Source organism: Dermacentor silvarum, chromosome 1 (assembly GCF_013339745.2).
Source record: "Dermacentor silvarum isolate Dsil-2018 chromosome 1, BIME_Dsil_1.4, whole genome shotgun sequence".
Classification (NCBI taxonomy): domain Eukaryota; kingdom Metazoa; phylum Arthropoda; class Arachnida; order Ixodida; family Ixodidae; genus Dermacentor; species Dermacentor silvarum.
The window spans coordinates 119,275,125-119,294,343 of NC_051154.1; the positions used below are offsets into that span (position 1 = coordinate 119,275,125).

Sequence of the window (19,219 nt, forward strand, 5' to 3'; positions counted from 1 at the left end):
CCTCAGTGAGCCACAATGCACTAACCTAGTGAACTCCTTGCAGCACCTCGTGGCGACCGCGGTATCTACGCAACTAGCAGACTGCAGCTACATGCAACCATGCCACTGTAGTGCATATGTGCAGCATTTGCTTTGTGCACAACAGGGCTTGAATGCGCGCTCGCGCTCATGAGCTCCAGTCTGGCTGTGCTGCATGGTGCAGACCAGCTTTGTTCTGCACTAGCATGACCGCCAATTAGTAGCCACATCCAACTTGCACATTTTGAAGCACTATCAATAGCTCAATACGAAGCGAAGTTTGCCAAGGTGTCTAACCAGGAGTGATTGGAGCAAGGCACACTGGCAAGCGTGCGTGTGAGCTGACTTTAGGTTTCGCGTTGGTTCGAGGCTGGGGGGGGGGGGGGGGGGATGTGGGCCTTTGACCGAAAAATTTAAAAATCTTAATTCTTTGAGGTATGGCACTGGAAACATGTACATATATGTAATTGTTTGTGCTTATTTGAAATACCAGGTCCATTTTTGTTTATCTCCTTTGGTTCCAATTTTATGCAAGTGTCCTTTAAATATTTTCTGCACAGATTTTCAAAATATCTTATGCTGAGATTTCACAGAATAGCGTATCACTGGCTTCTGTATGATTCAAAGAATGCCATAAGACCAACCTTATTGCTCTGCCTTACCTAGAACATGAGTTGCGAGGTGTTGAAGTTGAAACTCGAAGGAATGTTTTACTGATGTTTAGCTTTGAAGTCTTGCAACTCGTGTTCTAGATAAGGCAGGGCAATAAGGTTGGTCTTACGGCATTACTTGAATCATACAGAAGCCATTGATACACTGTTCAGTGAAATCTAAAGAACAAATATTCTGCAAACCTATGCAAAAAATTATTTCAAGGAAGCTCACATAAAATTAGAACTAGAGATAACCAAAAATGGACAGCATATTCAAAATAAGCACATATTATTACATATATGTACAACTTTTCAGCACCATATCTTGAACAGCAAATTTTTTTTTTCTAAAACCCACTTCCCCCCTAAGTGTTCAAAACTTGTACAGTCGAATCTCGATAGTTCGAACTCGAAGGGGCCCGAAAATTTGTTCGAATTAAAGGAAGGACTAGGGATGGGCAAATATTTGGTATTGTAGAATATTCTATCAAATAATGCTATATTCGTTATTCGCTTTGATTCGAATTCAGGTATTCAATATTTTCGAATTATTCGGCGCTCCCGAATAGTCAGCCAAAAGCCACGGACGGCCGGTACATATCTCGGAGGCTATGCTTCACGTCATGGCTGCCATACATCAACCATAAATCTCGAAGGCTGTAAGTTTTTGCATTAAAGAGCCGGAAATGTGCGACGCAAAAGAGCAGGAAGGGTGCTAGCATACAACCGAAACGAAGCGGCGGAGTCCGCATCGCCATAGTCATCAGCGGAAATCGTACGCGAATGACAGCAACGACGGAACGCTTCTTGCCTATTTGTGCATTTATTGTGTTTATTGCCGCGCATAACAACGCGTTGGCTGCGGGATTTCATAGTCGCCATCCATTATCGCGTAGATAGCTGCCGCGGACTCTTCCGCAGAGGTTGCGGCAAAAAGTAGTTTCGTTTTGACTCAATACGCACTTCGGCCGCGTGCCTAAAAAGGTACGTAGTGCCCATCCATGATCTCATAGATAGGGACCCTGCAATGCAGTTTGGCGGTACATGTCGCGCCACCTAGCAGTGGCAGTGAGCACCCACGAGTAGGCCCTCACCGCCATTTCACCTTTGGCTGTAGTGCGCTCAGGCGCGTCTGAAAGCCTCCTTTTCCAATTTTTCAGTGGCTTCACCACGACCTCTCAGCAGCTCCTTTGTGAGAAAAAGCTGAACAAAAAGAACTTTGTACACACCGTGATTTTGTTGAGCACTAATAAGCCAACATGCAGCATGCTCCTTTCTGCGCCTGGATCAAAACGCTACTGCTGAAACCGGGCTCATTCATGCCGATGATTTCTCGCGTTTAGGACAACAGAACTAAAGCTGGAGTGCACCGCAGCACACATCAAGTATTCGCAAATTAACATTTTTCTCGATCACGTTAGCACACATTTGTTCAGTCTTCGTGGTGTCTACTGTCATCTGATTGTTCTCTCTTATATTTCAGCGGTGATGACCTCTCACATTGTAGCCCGAACGACAACACAAGAATATGCTTGTGGCACTTCGGCAACGGAGAAGAAAGCACCATCAAGAATCATCCAGGTTACCTGCCATGTTGCCAGAACCTCGACAAATATGATGTGCAAGGCACGCTCCAAGTAATGAAGCTACGAATGATCGTTGAAAAACGTCTACGGCCGTATTTGCACACTTAAGTGGAATAAAATATTTATTTGTTAACGTACTTTGAGTACAACGTCGTAAACATGCTTGCTTTGTTGTAACAAGCACTTCGCTGCGATGTGCGTGCTGTTTACTTTTTTGACACGATATACGGGGTTGTTGTCGTAAAGTCAACATCCTTTCTCAAATGTCGGTGGTCGAAAATGTTCCTCAGTGTTTTCGGTTGCCTTAAAAACCACAATTTAGAACGACCGACATGTTTCAAACGAGCGCCGCAAAAGCAAGCCTTCGTAGAAGTGGCTGCCTCGGTGTTTCACGGAACTGACACGGTGGCGCTGACGGCTGAGCCGATCGCTGCGCCGCCTGACCATTGAAGGTAGCCTGTAGCGACCACGATTTTGTCTGCAGTTGTTACAGCGAACGATAGTTTCGTTTTGAGTCGGTGCGTGCATCGGCTGCGTGCTTACACACTAACGGCAAAAACGCGCGCGTCATGCCACGCGTCAGCGCCTTGCCGCGAAGACTACCGTGGCAATCCCGTCTCGCCGCGCGGCAGCACGATATGATCTCGCGCGCTCTCGGAACGCGGAATCACCGTGAACGAAAAGGGTGCGATCGGACAGCGTCCAGAAATCCCACCATAGAACTGCGATCGAGATACGACGATCCTCGATTGATAACCCGGCGCGGAGCATAGAGTTTCTCAGTATAACACCTAGAGGGTAAACTGGCGCCACCGTCTATGCAAGTTTCTTAAAGGGCGCCGTGCTAGGGCGGCTAGAACGGGGAGGTGTGAATACCGGCGGCGCTTTCTATGAGGCGCGCGTGACTCCCTTGCACACCGATGCCACCAGGGGAAATGTGGCGCTGCCGCTCGCAGCACAGTAAGCTTAGCTGCGCCGGCCTCGCCTCCGTGCCTTCGCCGTCAGTTGGTCTCGTCGCCTGTTTTGGGGTGTTTCTCGCGATACATGGCGTGTTGCACAGCATCGTCGCGGCATTGCCATTCTAGTATTATTCACGAGGCCTTTCACACTAGCTCAATCTGATCACCACCGTATGTTTTTTTTAGATGCGAAGCATCTTATGCTCAGGGCTATGTCACTCCCTCCCTCCCTACCTTCCTCCACCCATCCAACCGCCGTACGTCTACACCCCTACTGCGCATGCGCATCCTCCTCCCCTCCTCATCTCCTCTTGGCATTCCTCCTCTCCTATCCGACGCTCCTTTCCTCTCCGGATTGCGCAACGAATGGCAACACCTGCAGCTCTGCACACAATAATGCGAAGCAGCTTAGGTTAGAGACGCGACGGTAGGCGCCCCAGAGGCACTGGCAAGTCACCAACGCCGCGCGTGTTCAGTGCGAACGCGGGCAAAACGCCGACGGCATCGACAACAATTCTGCGCGTTGCTGGTGCTGCTGCATGTCCAAGTTTATACAGCTGATAAAACTACCTTGAGTCGACCCCATGGCTGCTTCCATACTACTCAGGGTTCCCCTACAGGAAGATGGCGTAATTTTTAGTTTTTTTCTGTTGCCTCTAGTGTTATTGTTCACGACCTTATTAATGGAACTGCAGTCTTGATACCACGTCGCATTCCTGCCCTCTCAGAAGACACCGCGCTCACAGTATTTCCGAACTTGCCAAAATATATTAGCAGGACTCTGATGAAAGAAAGAGGAGAGATGTCTCACGCGCACCACGGCTCCCAGGTTCGGCACGCAAACCACTCCGATATGGACAGTTCCGCCTTCTGTGACCCTGTATGCCCGGACTAGATATTCGACTCTCTGATTGCAAATAAAGTATTATTATTACTATTATTATTATTATTATTACCTTACAAAAGAAGCGGCGCTTGTCTATTGACATGACGGGGGAATGCATGCCCACCGGAAGACGTGGAGGCTGCAAATATTGCCGCGTCAGTATTCATGCACAAGTGCGCCCTGGCGCCGACAAAGACGACGACCGGGCTGCTCGAGATTCCGGAAGGCTACTAGAGAAGAAGAACAGATTCTTGTTGTTGGCGCCTCTCTGGTTTCTTCTCCCGAGTACGGCGCAGTGCTTCTATAATAAAGCTCCTGAGCTTTGTGTATCGCGACACTGGTGGAGGTGCTGGGTACCGTCGCCTCATGATCGACACTCCTACGAGCAGCCCTGCATCTAGCCCCACAAGACACCCACACGTCGAGATGCCTGTTCACCACACGAGCCGCCGCCTGCAAGGTTTGAGCCCCGAATTTGGCGTCTTGCAAACATCGTCTTCATCAGCGGCCGCCACCCCGGCTCCAGCAATGGCACTTCCAAGCAGCCCAACTCAGGTAACAGTTTAAAACCTTCAGATTCCTGAACCATTTCACGGTGACGCGCATGAAGATGCGGTGGACTGGCTGGAGAAGTATGAACGGGTAGTGAGATCGAATCACTGGCGCCACGACCAGAAGCTATTCAACGTCTATTTCGCCCTCGAAAAAAGTGCAAAGACGTGATTTGAAAACCGCGAGGGAAGTCTGACAACGTGGGAGGACTTTTCGCGTCGGTTTCTCGACACATTCGGGAACACAAATCGACGTGAAAACGCACTGCACCTTCTCGATACGCGCATCCAAAAGCCAAATGAAGGTATCGCCATGTTTGCTGAAGACATGGCGCGTTTGTTTCACCGCGCAGATCCCAACATGCCGGAGGCTAAAAAGCTCAGCCATCTCATGCGTGGTGTCAAGGAGCAGCTGTTCGCTGGCCTTGTGCGCAATCCGCCGACAACAGTGGACGAGTTCATTAAAGAGGCCACAGCTATCGAGCGGGCACTGCAGCAGCGGTACCAACAGTATGATCGTCTGATTGCCGGGGCACCGTCAGGAGCCGCAGCACTGGTTACGGGCGATGAAACCTGCTTGCGCCAGTTGATACGCCAGATTGTGCGCGAGGAAATTGCGAAGGAGAACGCTAGGCTTGCACCGCCGCACGAGTTCCCGGTTGCCTCCGTCGCTGAAGTGGCACAACAGGAACTCCGACAGGTGCTTTCCCCTTCCGAGCCTCGTACCGAGCTGTCGTACCAGCCGAATGCATGCAGCTACGCAGACGCGGTCCGTCGCCGTCTGAGCCGCCGTACCAGCTGAACACATACAGCCATACAGACGCTGTTTACCATCCCTTGTCTTCCCTGCCGGCGCCACAATACCGTCAACGGCCTCCTGTCGCAGCCTGGGCTCAACGGGAACCTGTCAGACGGCCCCAGCTCCGTAGGACCGTTATATGGCGCACTGAAGATCGGCGACCATTGTGCTACAATTGTGGAGAACAAGGACACATCTATCGTTTCTGCCCTCACCGTCCAGAGGGCTACCAGGGCGGCCCATATGCCACTACGCGTCGCCTGGCTGATGAAAACCGTGTCCCCTTCGACGACAGCCGCACTGGCCGGAGAGTTAGCTCTTCGAATCTCCGGTCGCGTTCACCGTCTCCAGCACGTTTCGCCTCGCCGAACAGCCGCACTTTTGCTGACGTCGTGAGAGGTCGTTCTCCCAGCCCACGGCGGGGAAACTGAAAGCAGCGACCTGAAGGGGGAAGGTTGCAAGTCCTCAAATTGCCGAAAATCCCCCCTTGTTGCCGAGAAAGGAAGACGCCGATCAAAATGTAAATAATGCCAACCTCGCTGTTACGATTGACGGGCACGAAGTGACGGCCTTAGCAGACACTGGCGCGGACTTTTCAATTATGAGCCAGCCGCTGGCAGACAAACTCAAGAAAGTCAGGGCAAAATGGATGGGTCCTTATATTCGCAATGCTGGCGGCCAGATTATAACTCCTACGGGCAAATGTACTGCAAGGCTCACGATCGGGAACGCAGCTTTTGTCGCCACATTCGTGATTCTGCCGGAGTGCTGCAAATCACTCATTTTAGGCATGGACTTCTTAAGGGAGTATGGCGCCGTTGTCAACATACGCGACGGCGTAGTAACGTTTAACCCTGCTAACGACACGAGCAATGAAACAGAGCGACAACGCCGCACCTTACGTATTATCGACGAGGACGTCTGCATACCGCCACTGTCTTGCAGCCTTGTTTCCGTCAGTTGTGGCACACAGCTCACCGAAGAAGCGGTCGCGGAATATGCAACCGCTCTTCTCTTCCGCCAAGGAGTCACCATCGCCCGTGGCATCATCTCCTTAGTCGACGGGCGTACAGAGGTTCTATTCACAAATTTCACAAACGAACGTCCGTATATCAGTAAAGGCAACGCTGTTGCGTATCTCGATGAAATCGACCACACTGAAGACTGTTTTGCTCTGCAAGGAGAAGCCAAGGCTCCTACAACGCCATGCACACCTGCCGTTGACATTGGACCGAGCTTAACACCTGCAGATCGACACCGACTTATGGAACTGCTTGAACAGTTTAAGGACTGCTTCTTGTCTACGTCGCGAGTTGGTCAAACTAAAGCCCCTATATTTATAAAAGTTGCGCCATTCTTAGATCTTGCCGCCACCGCGCTCACTCCGGCGCTTCCTCCTCGCCCTCTCTTAGCCGCCTCCTGTCGCCCCAGCCTCCTCCGCTCCCCCATTGGCCAATCCGTGTCACGTGGAAGTTCGCGTCGCGCTTTTGTATATATTTTTCTTTCCAGCGCGCTCCGACTGCCATTCTCGGGCCTGTGCGACGAAATTGCTGTACGCACAAACGGATCAAACGTGTTAGGGACAAGAACTTCGTTGTGATGGCATGCTGCTGCGCCTTAAGTTGCCGCAACCGACAAGGCGAGGGCAAAAGGCTTTTTTTGTTTACCATCCGGCGTGCGCAAACGCTTGTTGCACACTTGATATTTGCGCCGTCTCGCATCGTCGCGTTGCTACTTCCAAAACGGCATTATTAAGACCAGTTACTGACTGACGAAGCAAAATCTCGCCTCAAAAACGTCTCCGCAGGGCGCGATCGAAGTTTTCCTCGGATTTCCTCTGGTAGCGCGTTAGCTGTCGTCTGCCACGGCAGGCCCAACGCAGGCGGCGCCACTGTCGATATCGCGCCTCGATCGCGCAGGTCGCGCCGAGCGCGATAGTGGAACGGAGGAGGAGGGAAGTGGATGGCGCTACTTTTATAAATATAGGGGCTTTAGGTCAAACGCCGCTGACAAAGCATCGCATCATCACGGAGGAGACAGCAAGACCCATCCGACAGAACCCGTATCGTGTAGCTCAGAAAGAACGCGAGGCAATACAGCAGCAGGTTGAAAAGATGCTACAGGATGATGTCATCCAGCCGTCGAACAGCCCATGGGCATCACCTGTGGTGCTTGTCAAAAAGAAAGATGGTAGCTTGCGGTTCTGCATTGATTATCGCAAGCTGAATCATGTTACAAAGAAAGATGTGTATCCGCTGCCGCGGATTGACGATTCTTTAGACAGGCTACGGCAAGCGCGCTACTTCTCCTCTATGGACCTTAAGAGTGGATACTGGAAAATAGAGGTAGATGAGCATGATCGAGAGAAGGCTGCATTCGTGACGCCTGACGGGCTTTACGAATTCAAGGTTCTGCCTTTCGGCTTATGCTCCGCCCCTGCCATGGATACTGTCTCATGGATACTGTCTTATCCAGTCTGCAGTGGAAGACATGCCTGGTGTACCTCGACGATGTGATTGTTGTTTTTTCCGCCACTTTCGAAGAACATCTAAAGCGGCTGCTGTCAGTTCTTCAAGCCATACGGTCCGCGGGACTCACATTCAAACCTGAAAAATGTCACTTCGGGTTTGAAGAGCTTCAGTTTCTAGGTCTTGTAGTTAGTCAAGAAGGAGTTAAGCCTGACCCCGACAAAACTGCAGCAGTCGCAAAGTTCCCTCGGCCTACGGATAAGAAGGCATTCAGACGCTTCATGGCTTATTGCCGACGATTTATTGCCAATATTGCGCATCTTGCCTCTCCACTCACCCGCCTCACAAGAGATGACGTTGCGTTTGTATGGGGAGAGGAGCAAGAAGCGGCGTTCAACGAGTTACGGCAGCGTCTACAAACTCCGCCAGTACTCGCTCACTTTGACGAGGATGCGTCAACAGCAATCCACACTGATGCCAGCAACGTGGGCCTGGGAGTTGTCCTTGTTCAGTGGCAGGACGGTGCCGAGAGAGTAGTTGCTTATGCAAGTCGAACATTGTCACGTGCCGAGTCCAACTACTCAACCACGGAGAAGAAATGTCTGGCCGTCGTATGGGCAGTCACGAAGTTTCGCCCGTATTTATACGGTCGCGCCTTTCAAGTAGTAAGCGACCATCATTCGCTTTGCTGGCTGACCAATATGAAAGACCCATACGGACGTTTGGCACGCTGGAGCTTACGGCTTCAAGAGTACGATATGACAGTGGTGTACAAATCGGGAAGACAGCACCTCGATGCCGACTGCCTCTCCAGATCACCTATTGAATCACCGAGCGCATCTATGAATGCACAGGCTTTTTAGGGATTGTTGATGCGGCCGCCATCTCTTGGCAACAGCAAGCCGACCGAGAGCTCAACACCTTGATCGAGTTCTTGGAAGGGCGAGCTACGAAGATGTCGATATTATTTTCACGGAGTCTACCTTCATTCTGTTTGCGCGATGGCGTTCTCTATAGGAAGAACTTTTCTCCAACAGGGAAGAGCCATCTGCTAGTCGTTCCCGAAGTTCTCCGCCCCGAAATCTTGCAAGCCTGCCACGACGAAGCCACCTCGGGCCACCTTGGTTACACGCGAACACTAGCACGAATCAAACAAAACTACTACTGGCCTAGGCTCGCAGAAGAGGTGAAGCAGTACGCGAGGACATGCATTGAGTGTCAGTGACGCAAAGCACCACCGACTAAACCCGCTGGGCTATTGCACCCCGTTCCGGTACCGGAAATGCCGTTTGCTCAAATTGGCATAGACCTCCTGGGCCCCTTTCCACTATCTGACAGGGTCATAGTCGCGACGGACTATCTAACCCGATATGCGGAAACCAAGGCAATTCCGAGCGGCACGGCAGCTGAAGCAGCACGATTCTTTATTGAGAACATTGTCCTCAGACACGGTGCTCCAGTGATCATCATAACCGACAAAGGAGCCGCATTCACAGCTGAGCTTCTGCGCATTGTGCTCACGCTGAGTGGCACAGCCCATAGGAAGACGACGGCCTATCATCCACAAACAAATGGGCTTACCGAGCACCTCAACAAGACTATAGCCAGAGTCCTTCCATGTTTTTCTGGTCACGAAACTCCGCCGTCACGCTATGGGAGAGGTTCATACGCTGCCCAAAGCTGCCGCGACGCGGCGCCACTGCGCACCGGAGGGCATCGTTCGCGTACCGAAACGCTTGCGCAGTGCGAGGCGAGCTGAGTGATCGGGTGCGTTCTGTGCATGTGCTGCGCTATTTTTCGAGTGCTGGACTGTTTAGTTGAAGTGGCGGGGTGGGACAACGATGCCGAACACGTGTTGCGTGCCGGGTTGCCGTTCCGGCTACAAGGGCACGACCCGAAAGGTGTCGTTGTTCCGTTTGCCTATTGACAAGGAGCAGCGCGAGAAATGGAAGCGGGCCATACCGCGGCAGGAAGGTGGCGGTTTTAACTTCGAATCGAAGTATACGCATGTGTGCGCGAAACATTTCGACGCCTCCGACATCGTCTACAAGTGCCCTCCAGCCAGCTAGTCGCTCTCCTCCAAATTGTGGAAAATCATTTGGAAGTGTACACACTTGACAAAACTGCCTGTTGTGATGTGTACATGAATATTGTGGAGAATGTTTTGATGGACAGTCGTACTGCTACAGCTGCTGTCGGCTGCAAATCGCACTTCGTAAGCACAACTGCAGAAGTAGTTCAGTTTTTTCTTAAGACCCGCTTGCATTTTTTCACAAGAGAAAAAAACAAGCAGATGCAAGCAAAGGCACGAACTTCATGTCCAGCAGGAGGTGGTAGGAAACCAACCAGTTGAAGGGGTACCAGTTAAAGGGGCGCAGTATGAATCACGATTATCGTGTAAAGGCGACCACTTACAAAAAATTGCAATGCTGATGAAGGAGAACAAGGGTGTTGCAAGGTCTGATGAGGGCATTGATGATAAAACACATTTGTTTCATGATTTGTTGCAACCTCAATTTGTGTTATGCTAGTGTAGCGTAGTTCACATCACAATAATAGCGCCTTCACCACGACAATCTATGAAATGTATAACATTAGAATTCCTTTAAATGCAAATGTTAACAGAATAATATGCATTGTTTTATTTTCCATTGTCCTTTAGGCTATTGATGGGCTACAATTCTTCAATTGCATGTACTTTTAAGTGTATAAGCAGCTATAAGTAAGGAGGTTATTAGCGCACTGTTGTTAGCTATATTTGCATTATGATTTGTTGAGCAAGTTGTCTGTGCATGTTTAAGTAACAGCTGAAGAAGTGGAATGGTGGTATCTCTAACCAGCCATTTTTTTAAATTGCTGTATTTGGGATGTGGCTACTTGTGTTCGTTTGAGAGTTGTTTTGCCATGTGTTATGAAATGCCTATGCTTTACACTTACTTGTTTATAGGAACAATCTTATGCATTGTGCATTTATTGCCATTCGTTTGCTGGTGTTTGTTTCCTGCCCCTTAATACATATCTCTCACGTTTGATGTTTTTTCTTTATGCTTATTATATCATATTATTATATCTTTATGCTTATTATATCAGTGCTTTTAACAACTTCTTGCATTGTGAATGGTGGAACATTCATGACCGGACACCTCTTTGTGCTGTTTGTATTTCGCTCCACTTATTTTACATGATAAATAAATGATCATGCTTGTATGTTGTTTTTTCACCAACACGTTTTATTTCTTTTCTTAATCGAATTATAAAGCAGTTTTTTAAATTTTTCGACCATGATAAGAATATCAGGACCGGTGATTACAACATTTTAACATCCTGTAAATAGTTGCGCATTAAGAACCAAAATACCTAGTCTCATCGTTTCTGCGTCGAAACCACGAGCAGCTTGAATAAGTGCTGGGCTTACTGACGCTTCTAAAAGACTGCTTGCTAAGGCAATTGCCTAATTACAATACAGCTAGTTTTGACTGTGCAGGTCATAACACTTCACGTTCACCTTAATCCGTTGCTAAAAGCCGCACCGAAGACATTTAGTAGTGAATTTTGTCTTGCATTTATCCTACCTAAATCTCATTCAGAAATGGTATCGTTTTGCAGAGAAATCTGAAGCGCACGGAGCAGCTCAATTTCCTTTTCATTGTCATTAAGTATTCTACAGAAGCAGCCTTTTGCAATAACAATTTCACACTTTTGATCTCCAGATAAGATACTGCCCACAGTTTAACAGAAAGTGAACAGCTGTGCTCGGTGAACAATCTGGCGCTATGCGCAACGGAGAGTTGGCGCTTACTTGCGGGGGTGCAACAGCCCATATGTTTGCATCTGGTGATAAGTGGGACCACTGGCGCTTTGTGCGAATGCGCGATGTCTAATTTCAGGCAAATAGTAAACAGGGGAGCCTACCGAAGTGTTGAGGCGAACGGCGATGACGAAGAAATATGGACCGAGACCGCCCGGCCGAGCACAGCGGACGCATTTCGACGGGGGCAAAATGCAAAACACCCGTTTATTTAAATTTAGGTGCATTTCAAAGGATCCCAGGTGGTCAAAATTAATCTTGAGTCCTCCACTACGGCGTGCCTCATAATCGTATTGCGGTTCTGGCTCAAAATCCCAGAATTTTTTTTTTTTGGTCCGAGACCGCCGCAAGCTCCTTTTTATGAGCGGCTTTTTTTTTTTTTTTTTTCCGTCTCGGGCGCTCATATCATGGCAGAAGACGCAATCAGGCAGTTATTTAAACATGTGGAATGTTAAAAATAGTTACGTGAAAGTAAACCGACGGTTGTGGAAGTTGAGAAAGCTAGAATACCGAGGCTACCCCACACACAACCACAGCGGTAGCGGCGTTAGCATGCCCTCCAATGCACGGTTGCGCCTCTAGCGGCTGGCGCTGGCTCTATATGAAACTGAAGCGGCAGTTTCGTGACCAGAAAAGCATGGAAGGACTCTGCTATCGCAGACATGCTTTGCATGTATGTCGATGAGGAGCACAAGAACTGGGACCCAATCTTACTATACGTCACATTTGCATACAATATGGCACGCCAAGAAACAACGAAAATGACGCCTTCGCTCTGGTCCATGGTCGAGAAGTCACTACAATGCTTGACGCTATGCTGCCTCATGACTGCAATGGTTCAGATGCAGATGCTGCAGATTTCACTGAACGCGCCGAGGAAGCACGACAGCTCGCCCGCGTCAGGAGTCAGCAAGAACGCGACGCACGACGCTACAATCTCCACCACCAATTTGCCACTTATACGCCCGGGGAAAGAGTGTGGATTTGGTCTCCCGTCCGACGCCGAGGGCTCTCGGAGAAACTTTTACGCCGGTACTTCGGACCATACAAGGTTCTACGCCGTATTAGCGACGTGACCTACGAGGTGGTTGGTGACGGTTCCTGCTGCTCGAAACGCCGTCAACAGGTGCCTAGGTAGTGCACGTAGTGCGCATGAAGCCATATCAATCAGAGTGAAGTGGACACCGCCAAGCTATCAACTACGAGTCTTTCCGCCATGATTTGATCAGCATCGGGATGATGCTCGCTCTGGAGGGAGGGTAATGCCGCTTCGGTATTCGTGCACAAGTGCGCCCTGGCGCCGACAAAGATGACGACCAGGCTGCTCGAGATTCCGGAAGGCTACTAGAGAAGAAGAGGAGATTCTTGTTGTTGGCGCCTCTCTGGTTTCTTCTCCCGAGTACGGCGCGGTGCTTCTATAATAAAGCTCCTGAGCTTTGTGTATCGCGACAATATGCAGCGGGATGGAATGCCCAATCCAGTTGCAGAAGAATTGTCCATTTTCGAGCTTAAGCGACCTTTGGAACTCAGGTCACTGCAGAAGTTTAAACAAAACAACATTGCTCGTTACCAGACTGCAGAGTTTGCAATGAACGAAATGCCACGTATGTTGACACGTTAACCAAAATGGCAGTGTTCTTCGTTGAAGTACTTGCCAGGTGTAGCATTTACTTGGCTGGGCAGCTTCACAAGGAAACTGTTGTGGAATCTAATCAACAAACAGAAGCGACCTTGGGGGCCTTTTAAATCCATCAGAATCATTCTACAAGCTGGTCAATGCCCTTGAAAACAAACTCACTCGTGCATTCAGTCTAACACGTTTGCATGCCAAAGCTGTGGCAGAGATTATGCAGTTGATCAAGTGGTGATGTGCCAAAAATTGGTTGCCGATAGCATTCTGCTGCACTGACAGCATCAGTTATACGTTTTTATTGCATCACAAGGATTAATTTTTTTTGCTTAAACGTGTCAATCAGCAGGGCAGTGAGAATAAACTAAAAACACTGAAATATTGCGTGTTGTAGATCAAATTATCCCATAGTTGTTTTCCTCACTTAAACGATTTCATGAACAGATCTGTTGCTGTCTGCAATCATAGGAAATTGCTGAAGTCATAGAAAATTGAGCGTCGAAAGGAGATGCTACAGGTCTGCAAGCGCTGGCAAAGAGTGGTTTGTACGTCGAGAAGTAATCAGGTAATGACTGCAGTTTACAGGTCCTACAACACGCATAGGGTGAATACTGCTGACCTCAAGGAAGACGGTCGCATTTTGAGGGAGTCGAAATGCAAGACGCCCATGTGCCATACGATGTCAGTGCATGTTAAAGAACCCGAAGTGGTCAAAATTATTTTGAAGCCCCAGCCCCTATGATCCTGAGCCTTTTCACGAAATGTGCACGAAAAAAAAAACGCATTTGAATCTAACCATGCAAGGCGAACTGGGCCCGTAAAATTTCACAGGAGTAATGATGTGGGCTGATAAAACATTGATTTCATAAAAAAGACGTACTCTTTGACGGTAGCAGAAAGCGCGCGATACCAGAGGCTGGCGATGCGCTCATTTCAGCCGTGTGCCTTACCGCGCCTCTGTCAACAGTGCCGCCCCGCGGCATCGGTGCGCTGGGGGGTCATGCTTGCGCCGCCGGTATTCACACCTCCCCATTCTAGCCACCCTAGCCATTCCCTCACGGGAACGACAGGATGTGTCTGCGAGGCTTTGTCTAAAATGTGGATATGACTATGCAAATAATGCGATCTTAAAGTAAAATCTACATAAAAGGCATTCATTCACCCATATCACATCTCTCAGTAAAGTTTACTGACCTACAATGCAGAATGAAGCGAAGAAAAGCAAGAACAGATGACAAAATGTTCCAAAGCGAGCAATAATCTTGTCGTCTGCCCTCAAACTTTAGCGGCCAGCTGATATTTTTTTTACGTTTCTTATAATTGTGCATCCAACAGTCAGTCCTCAAAATTAAACAAAACATGTTTTTGTGTAATAATAAAGCTAAAGCAGTTTTTTACGCGCTCTTTGAGCAGGAAATCAATCATTTGACAGACGGAACGGCGCTAGCCAGGCGCGTGCGCCTTCAAGGCCTTCTGGCTCTCCAAGAACGATGCCAATCCGAAGTCACAATATACCGGCATTCCCATAGATACCCCACCGCAGCAGCGCCAGTTTTCCCTCTAGGTAATATAGTGAGAAACTCCATGCGGCGGTGGTCCGGTTGCCATGGCTCCGTGACGTCACCCTCGTCGCTTTTAATTGGTTCTTCATCTCGCAGCACGTGCCGCAGAAATAGGAGACCCATTTCGCACCCCCGATTCCTCCCGCTTTTGCCACGCGCGTGGCTGTACCCTTGCATCGCAAAGTCGCCGCTCATAATCGTGTCGATAGCGGCCGCGGTTGTGACAAACAGTTGTTTCGGTTTGACTAGGTGCAAAGCTGTCGAGGATGAAGAGCACCGACTACATCGCGATGGACGTGCGATCTTGGCGGGCAGCTTACTGGCGAAAAAATAATTGGGATGTACGTGCGGTAGTGCAAAGCGTGTCGCAAATGATAGCGCGCCGCGGCCGTGCTGCGAAGGAAGTCGCGAGGCCTCGATCGCCGCTGCAAGAGCCAATCAGTCACGAGATGACGAGAATTGCAGCTTCCGCACTTCTTTTGTGCAAAATAGCAAAAGGATTTGCTCATCCATTACACTAATAAAATCGTGCTGACGTAGTAAGCTTTTCTTATTGTTTTCTGGATACCCTGATAATTCGGCATTCGGCTAATTCTGAAATTTTTTTTTTGCGGTTCCGTGAAATTCGAATTCACTAGGTTTTGCTGTAATATCCGACATATACTATTCGAACTATTCGACCAAATCACTATTCGCTTCGAATTCGCTTCGAACCTCAAATTCACTATTCGGCCATCCTAGGAAGGACATATTTTATTGCGATAGCAATTTATGGACACTTCAACCGGATTTCTGCCGTCAGTGTCACCGTCGCCGTGAGGTTCCTATAAAGTCCAAGGACGATAAAATAGTCGCCGCGCGCCGTATGCGCGAGTGAAAGCGCGCGGGGGACGCGCGCTATCACGGAGAGCGAATGCACGGCGGAAAGCAAACAAGACCTTCGCGTGAGAGGCCGTGGGGGCATGGGAGGGAGGGAGGGAGGCGGGGCGACGCTGTGCTGCGTATCTTGCAACCGGGCGCAAGGGGAACTGGCCACTCAATCTCCAACGCGAAAGCAAGAAAGTGGGAAGGCGGCGCGGGAGGGAGGGGGGGGGGGCAGCTTCTACTCTGCCAACAACTGGGCTTGTACTTTGCCCGCTTGTGGCGGTCGCCCGCACCGTCTCTTATCTCCACACGGCTCTGACTTTTGTATGCGCTGTGCGTTCGCCGCTCAGTTTCCGTTGAAGCGATAGACCGCACGAACCTTCGGCGGCTGCGCTTGCCGCCAAGATTATGCAGCCGAAAAAACTACTATCCCTACTCCGAATAGCTCTCTACTAATATGCTATCGCAATTGATGCTTCGCGTTTCGGGCGAAACAGCGACATTTTTTTAAAGTATTCGAGCACCATAGCACGATGCACGAACAGTGCGAGTCGTGAAATATCGCGGCGCACAAGCGCATAGCGAACCTGCCGTGGTTGCTCAGTGGCTATGGTGTTGGGCTGCTGAGCACGAGGTCGCGGGATCGAATCCCGGCCACGGCGGCCGCATTTCGATGGGGGCGAAATGCGAAAACACCCATGTACTTAGATTTAGGTGCACGTTAAAGAACCCCAGGTGGTCCAAATTTCCCGAGTCCCCCACTACGGCGTGCCTCATAATTAGATCGTGGTTTTGGCACGTAAAACCCCATAATTTAGGTTTTTTTTAAGCGCATAGCGAGCGCAACCACCCACGCCGGCCAACGCTCGGTTCCCGATAATGGCAGAAAACGAAACTTCTGGGAGACGACGGTGCCGGGGGCAGGCGCGCGCAGAGACCACCGAAGGTGAGGGAGGAGGGCGGCAGGGAAGCGTATTTGGCCTCGGCAACTCCGCCGCTTCGGTGGCTCCCCTCGCCCTCTCTCTCAACTCCCTCGCAGCTCCCTCACCTTCGACTGTCTCCGTGCGCGCCCGCCGGTATAGCCGGCCCGGCGCAGATTAGCCCGCTCCCTGAAGTTTCGAGCGAGCGTTTGCCGGTGTAGGCAGTTTCGTTGGCGGACTGGGCCTCCGCCGCTGCATTAAGCGGTCTCTCCTAAGCTTTTGCTCTATGGCGGTGTCGGAGCAAAGCCAGTCGGAGGCGCCACCGCATTATTTGGCGTGCTGCTGAGACCATTGTCGGTCCGCGGTACGTTCGAAATAACCGTAGCAAATGCTTTCGCGTTCGAATTACCAAGTGTTTTCGCCCATTGAAATACACATAACTTTGACGGGACCACAGCATCAGTTCGAATAAACCGGCAGTTTGAATTAACGAGATTCGACTGTAGAAATTAGCGAAACCCGACGGCCAGAACACGAATAGGCAAGGTGGCCAAAGTTTAATTCCTATGCAGGCGGCCGAGCGTGAGCAGAGAAAAGTCAGCTTTTTCGGGAAGTACTTAATTCTTATCAAAATTCAAAAGGAGATTTTCTTACTTCACCCTGTTTATTAAAGTGCGTCAAAAAATATGCACAGTACACTAGGAAGAAGCGCACTGATCCAAACAACCTTCTTAATTAATGTTAGCTATTGACCAATATCAGCCATGTATGGTAACCTGCTACAGTCGAATCCGTTTATAATGAACCAGATAGTTCTACGAAAATTGGTCGCAGGGTTCGTACAGGTTTCCATGGAAAAAATTCAAGGATATTCCACGACATTCCAGGACCTGTCACAGGTTTTTTAAGGACTCAAAGCGCCATCCAACGTAGTATTTCTTTACTCTAACATTTCCAAAAATGACTAGTTTTATTGCACTTACAATAAATAAATGTATATCACAATTATAATAAAAATGTCTAGCTTTGATAACTTCTTAATATCACAACACAAAATGAACGCTTACAACAGCGGCTGAGATTTCTCCGGTATAGGCCGAGTTAAGTTCACCAAAATATTCAGAACAATCAGCATAGGGTTATTGCACTAAAATAAAAAGAAATAAATGTATATCCCAATTATGTTAATAATCTCTAGCCTTGATCACTTGGAAAATTCACAAATACAAAAAAAAAAGTACACAAATCACAATGAATGCTCCCAACAGCTACTCTGACTTCTAGCTCCAGTATTCACTGGGCAAGCTTTTACCGAACATTTCCAAATTATTCAGTGTAGTCTTGCTACACATCCATTATATTATAACAAACAGATGTATATTGCAATTCTGTAAAACATGTCTTGTCTTGATCATTTCTCAAGTCCGCAATATTAAAAGGTAACACAACGAACACTCACAACAGCTGCTCAGGCTTCTGCAGTATTAGCTGGGTTGGTTCATCAAACATTTCCACAACATGCAGCATACCGTATTTTCCAGTGTATAAGATGCATTTTTTCTGAATTTTTCGTCGGTATGTCCTATAGAACGGTGTGATCTATGTACGTTTTTTTTTTTTCCAGAAAAACTAGCGTCAAAATCGGATCCGCTGTTATGGCCACGCGAAGCGCGTTGATTGACTTAATTGCTACGGGTTCTGTGCGCGCTATCGAGGTGCCAGGTTCTCGTGATCAAGTTCCCGAGCGCCGTGCGAGAAGGATGGAGCAGCAACGCAAGCGGCGGTAGGCCGACCGCGAGTCGATTGACGCCGAAGTCGTCGCATCTGCAGATCGCTATCAAGATATGGCGCGCGCCGCTGCGCAAACTACGCAGTTGCTATGAGAGTACAAGCACCCCCCTCCCCCCCTTCCCGCTTTTCTCCCTTGTGTGCGATTCGGCTCACCGTCGCACGCTTTCACTCGCACATACAGCATACGGCGTGCGGGGACGATGTTATCGCACTTGGACTTCATACGGAACATCGCGGCAACCACGACGGCAGAACTGCGCTGTGGAGTGGAAATATATGGCACCCATACGCTTGCGCGTGACCCGAGTTCACGGTGCGAAACATAACTTTTTTAAATCGCTTACCGAAAGAACAGGTGCGTCTTATACACCGGTGCGACTTATATACGTTTTCTTTTTTGGAAAAACTGCCGTTTTGAGGGGGGTGCGTCTTATACAAAGGTGCGAATTACAGACCGGAAAATGCGGTAATGTTATTGCGCTTATATTATCATAAATAATAATATAACAAACCTCCACCCAAGGGCACTGAGCATCAGTGGTAAATTGCTGCACTATAGCTCTCTTTAGCTTCACTAGCTTCACCTCGCGCGGAAGAGTGAAAGTGGGACAAGGCAGACTGACGGGCGAGGAGTGAAACGAACGACAGGGTGAGGAAAGCGGCGAAAACACTGCCAGCCGAGCCAGCACCGAAGCGCGGCACGGGTCTCTCGCTCCGTTCGCGG

The 19,219-nt window shown here is 49.2% G+C and overlaps 1 protein-coding gene across 6 annotated transcripts in view; it reads right to left on the reverse strand.

Annotated features, from left to right (window-relative positions):
- LOC119435918 (nuclear receptor coactivator 5-like) overlaps window positions 1-19,219 on the reverse strand; it is a 206,026-nt gene that overhangs the window by 133,821 nt on the left and 52,986 nt on the right. The window lies entirely within an intron of this gene.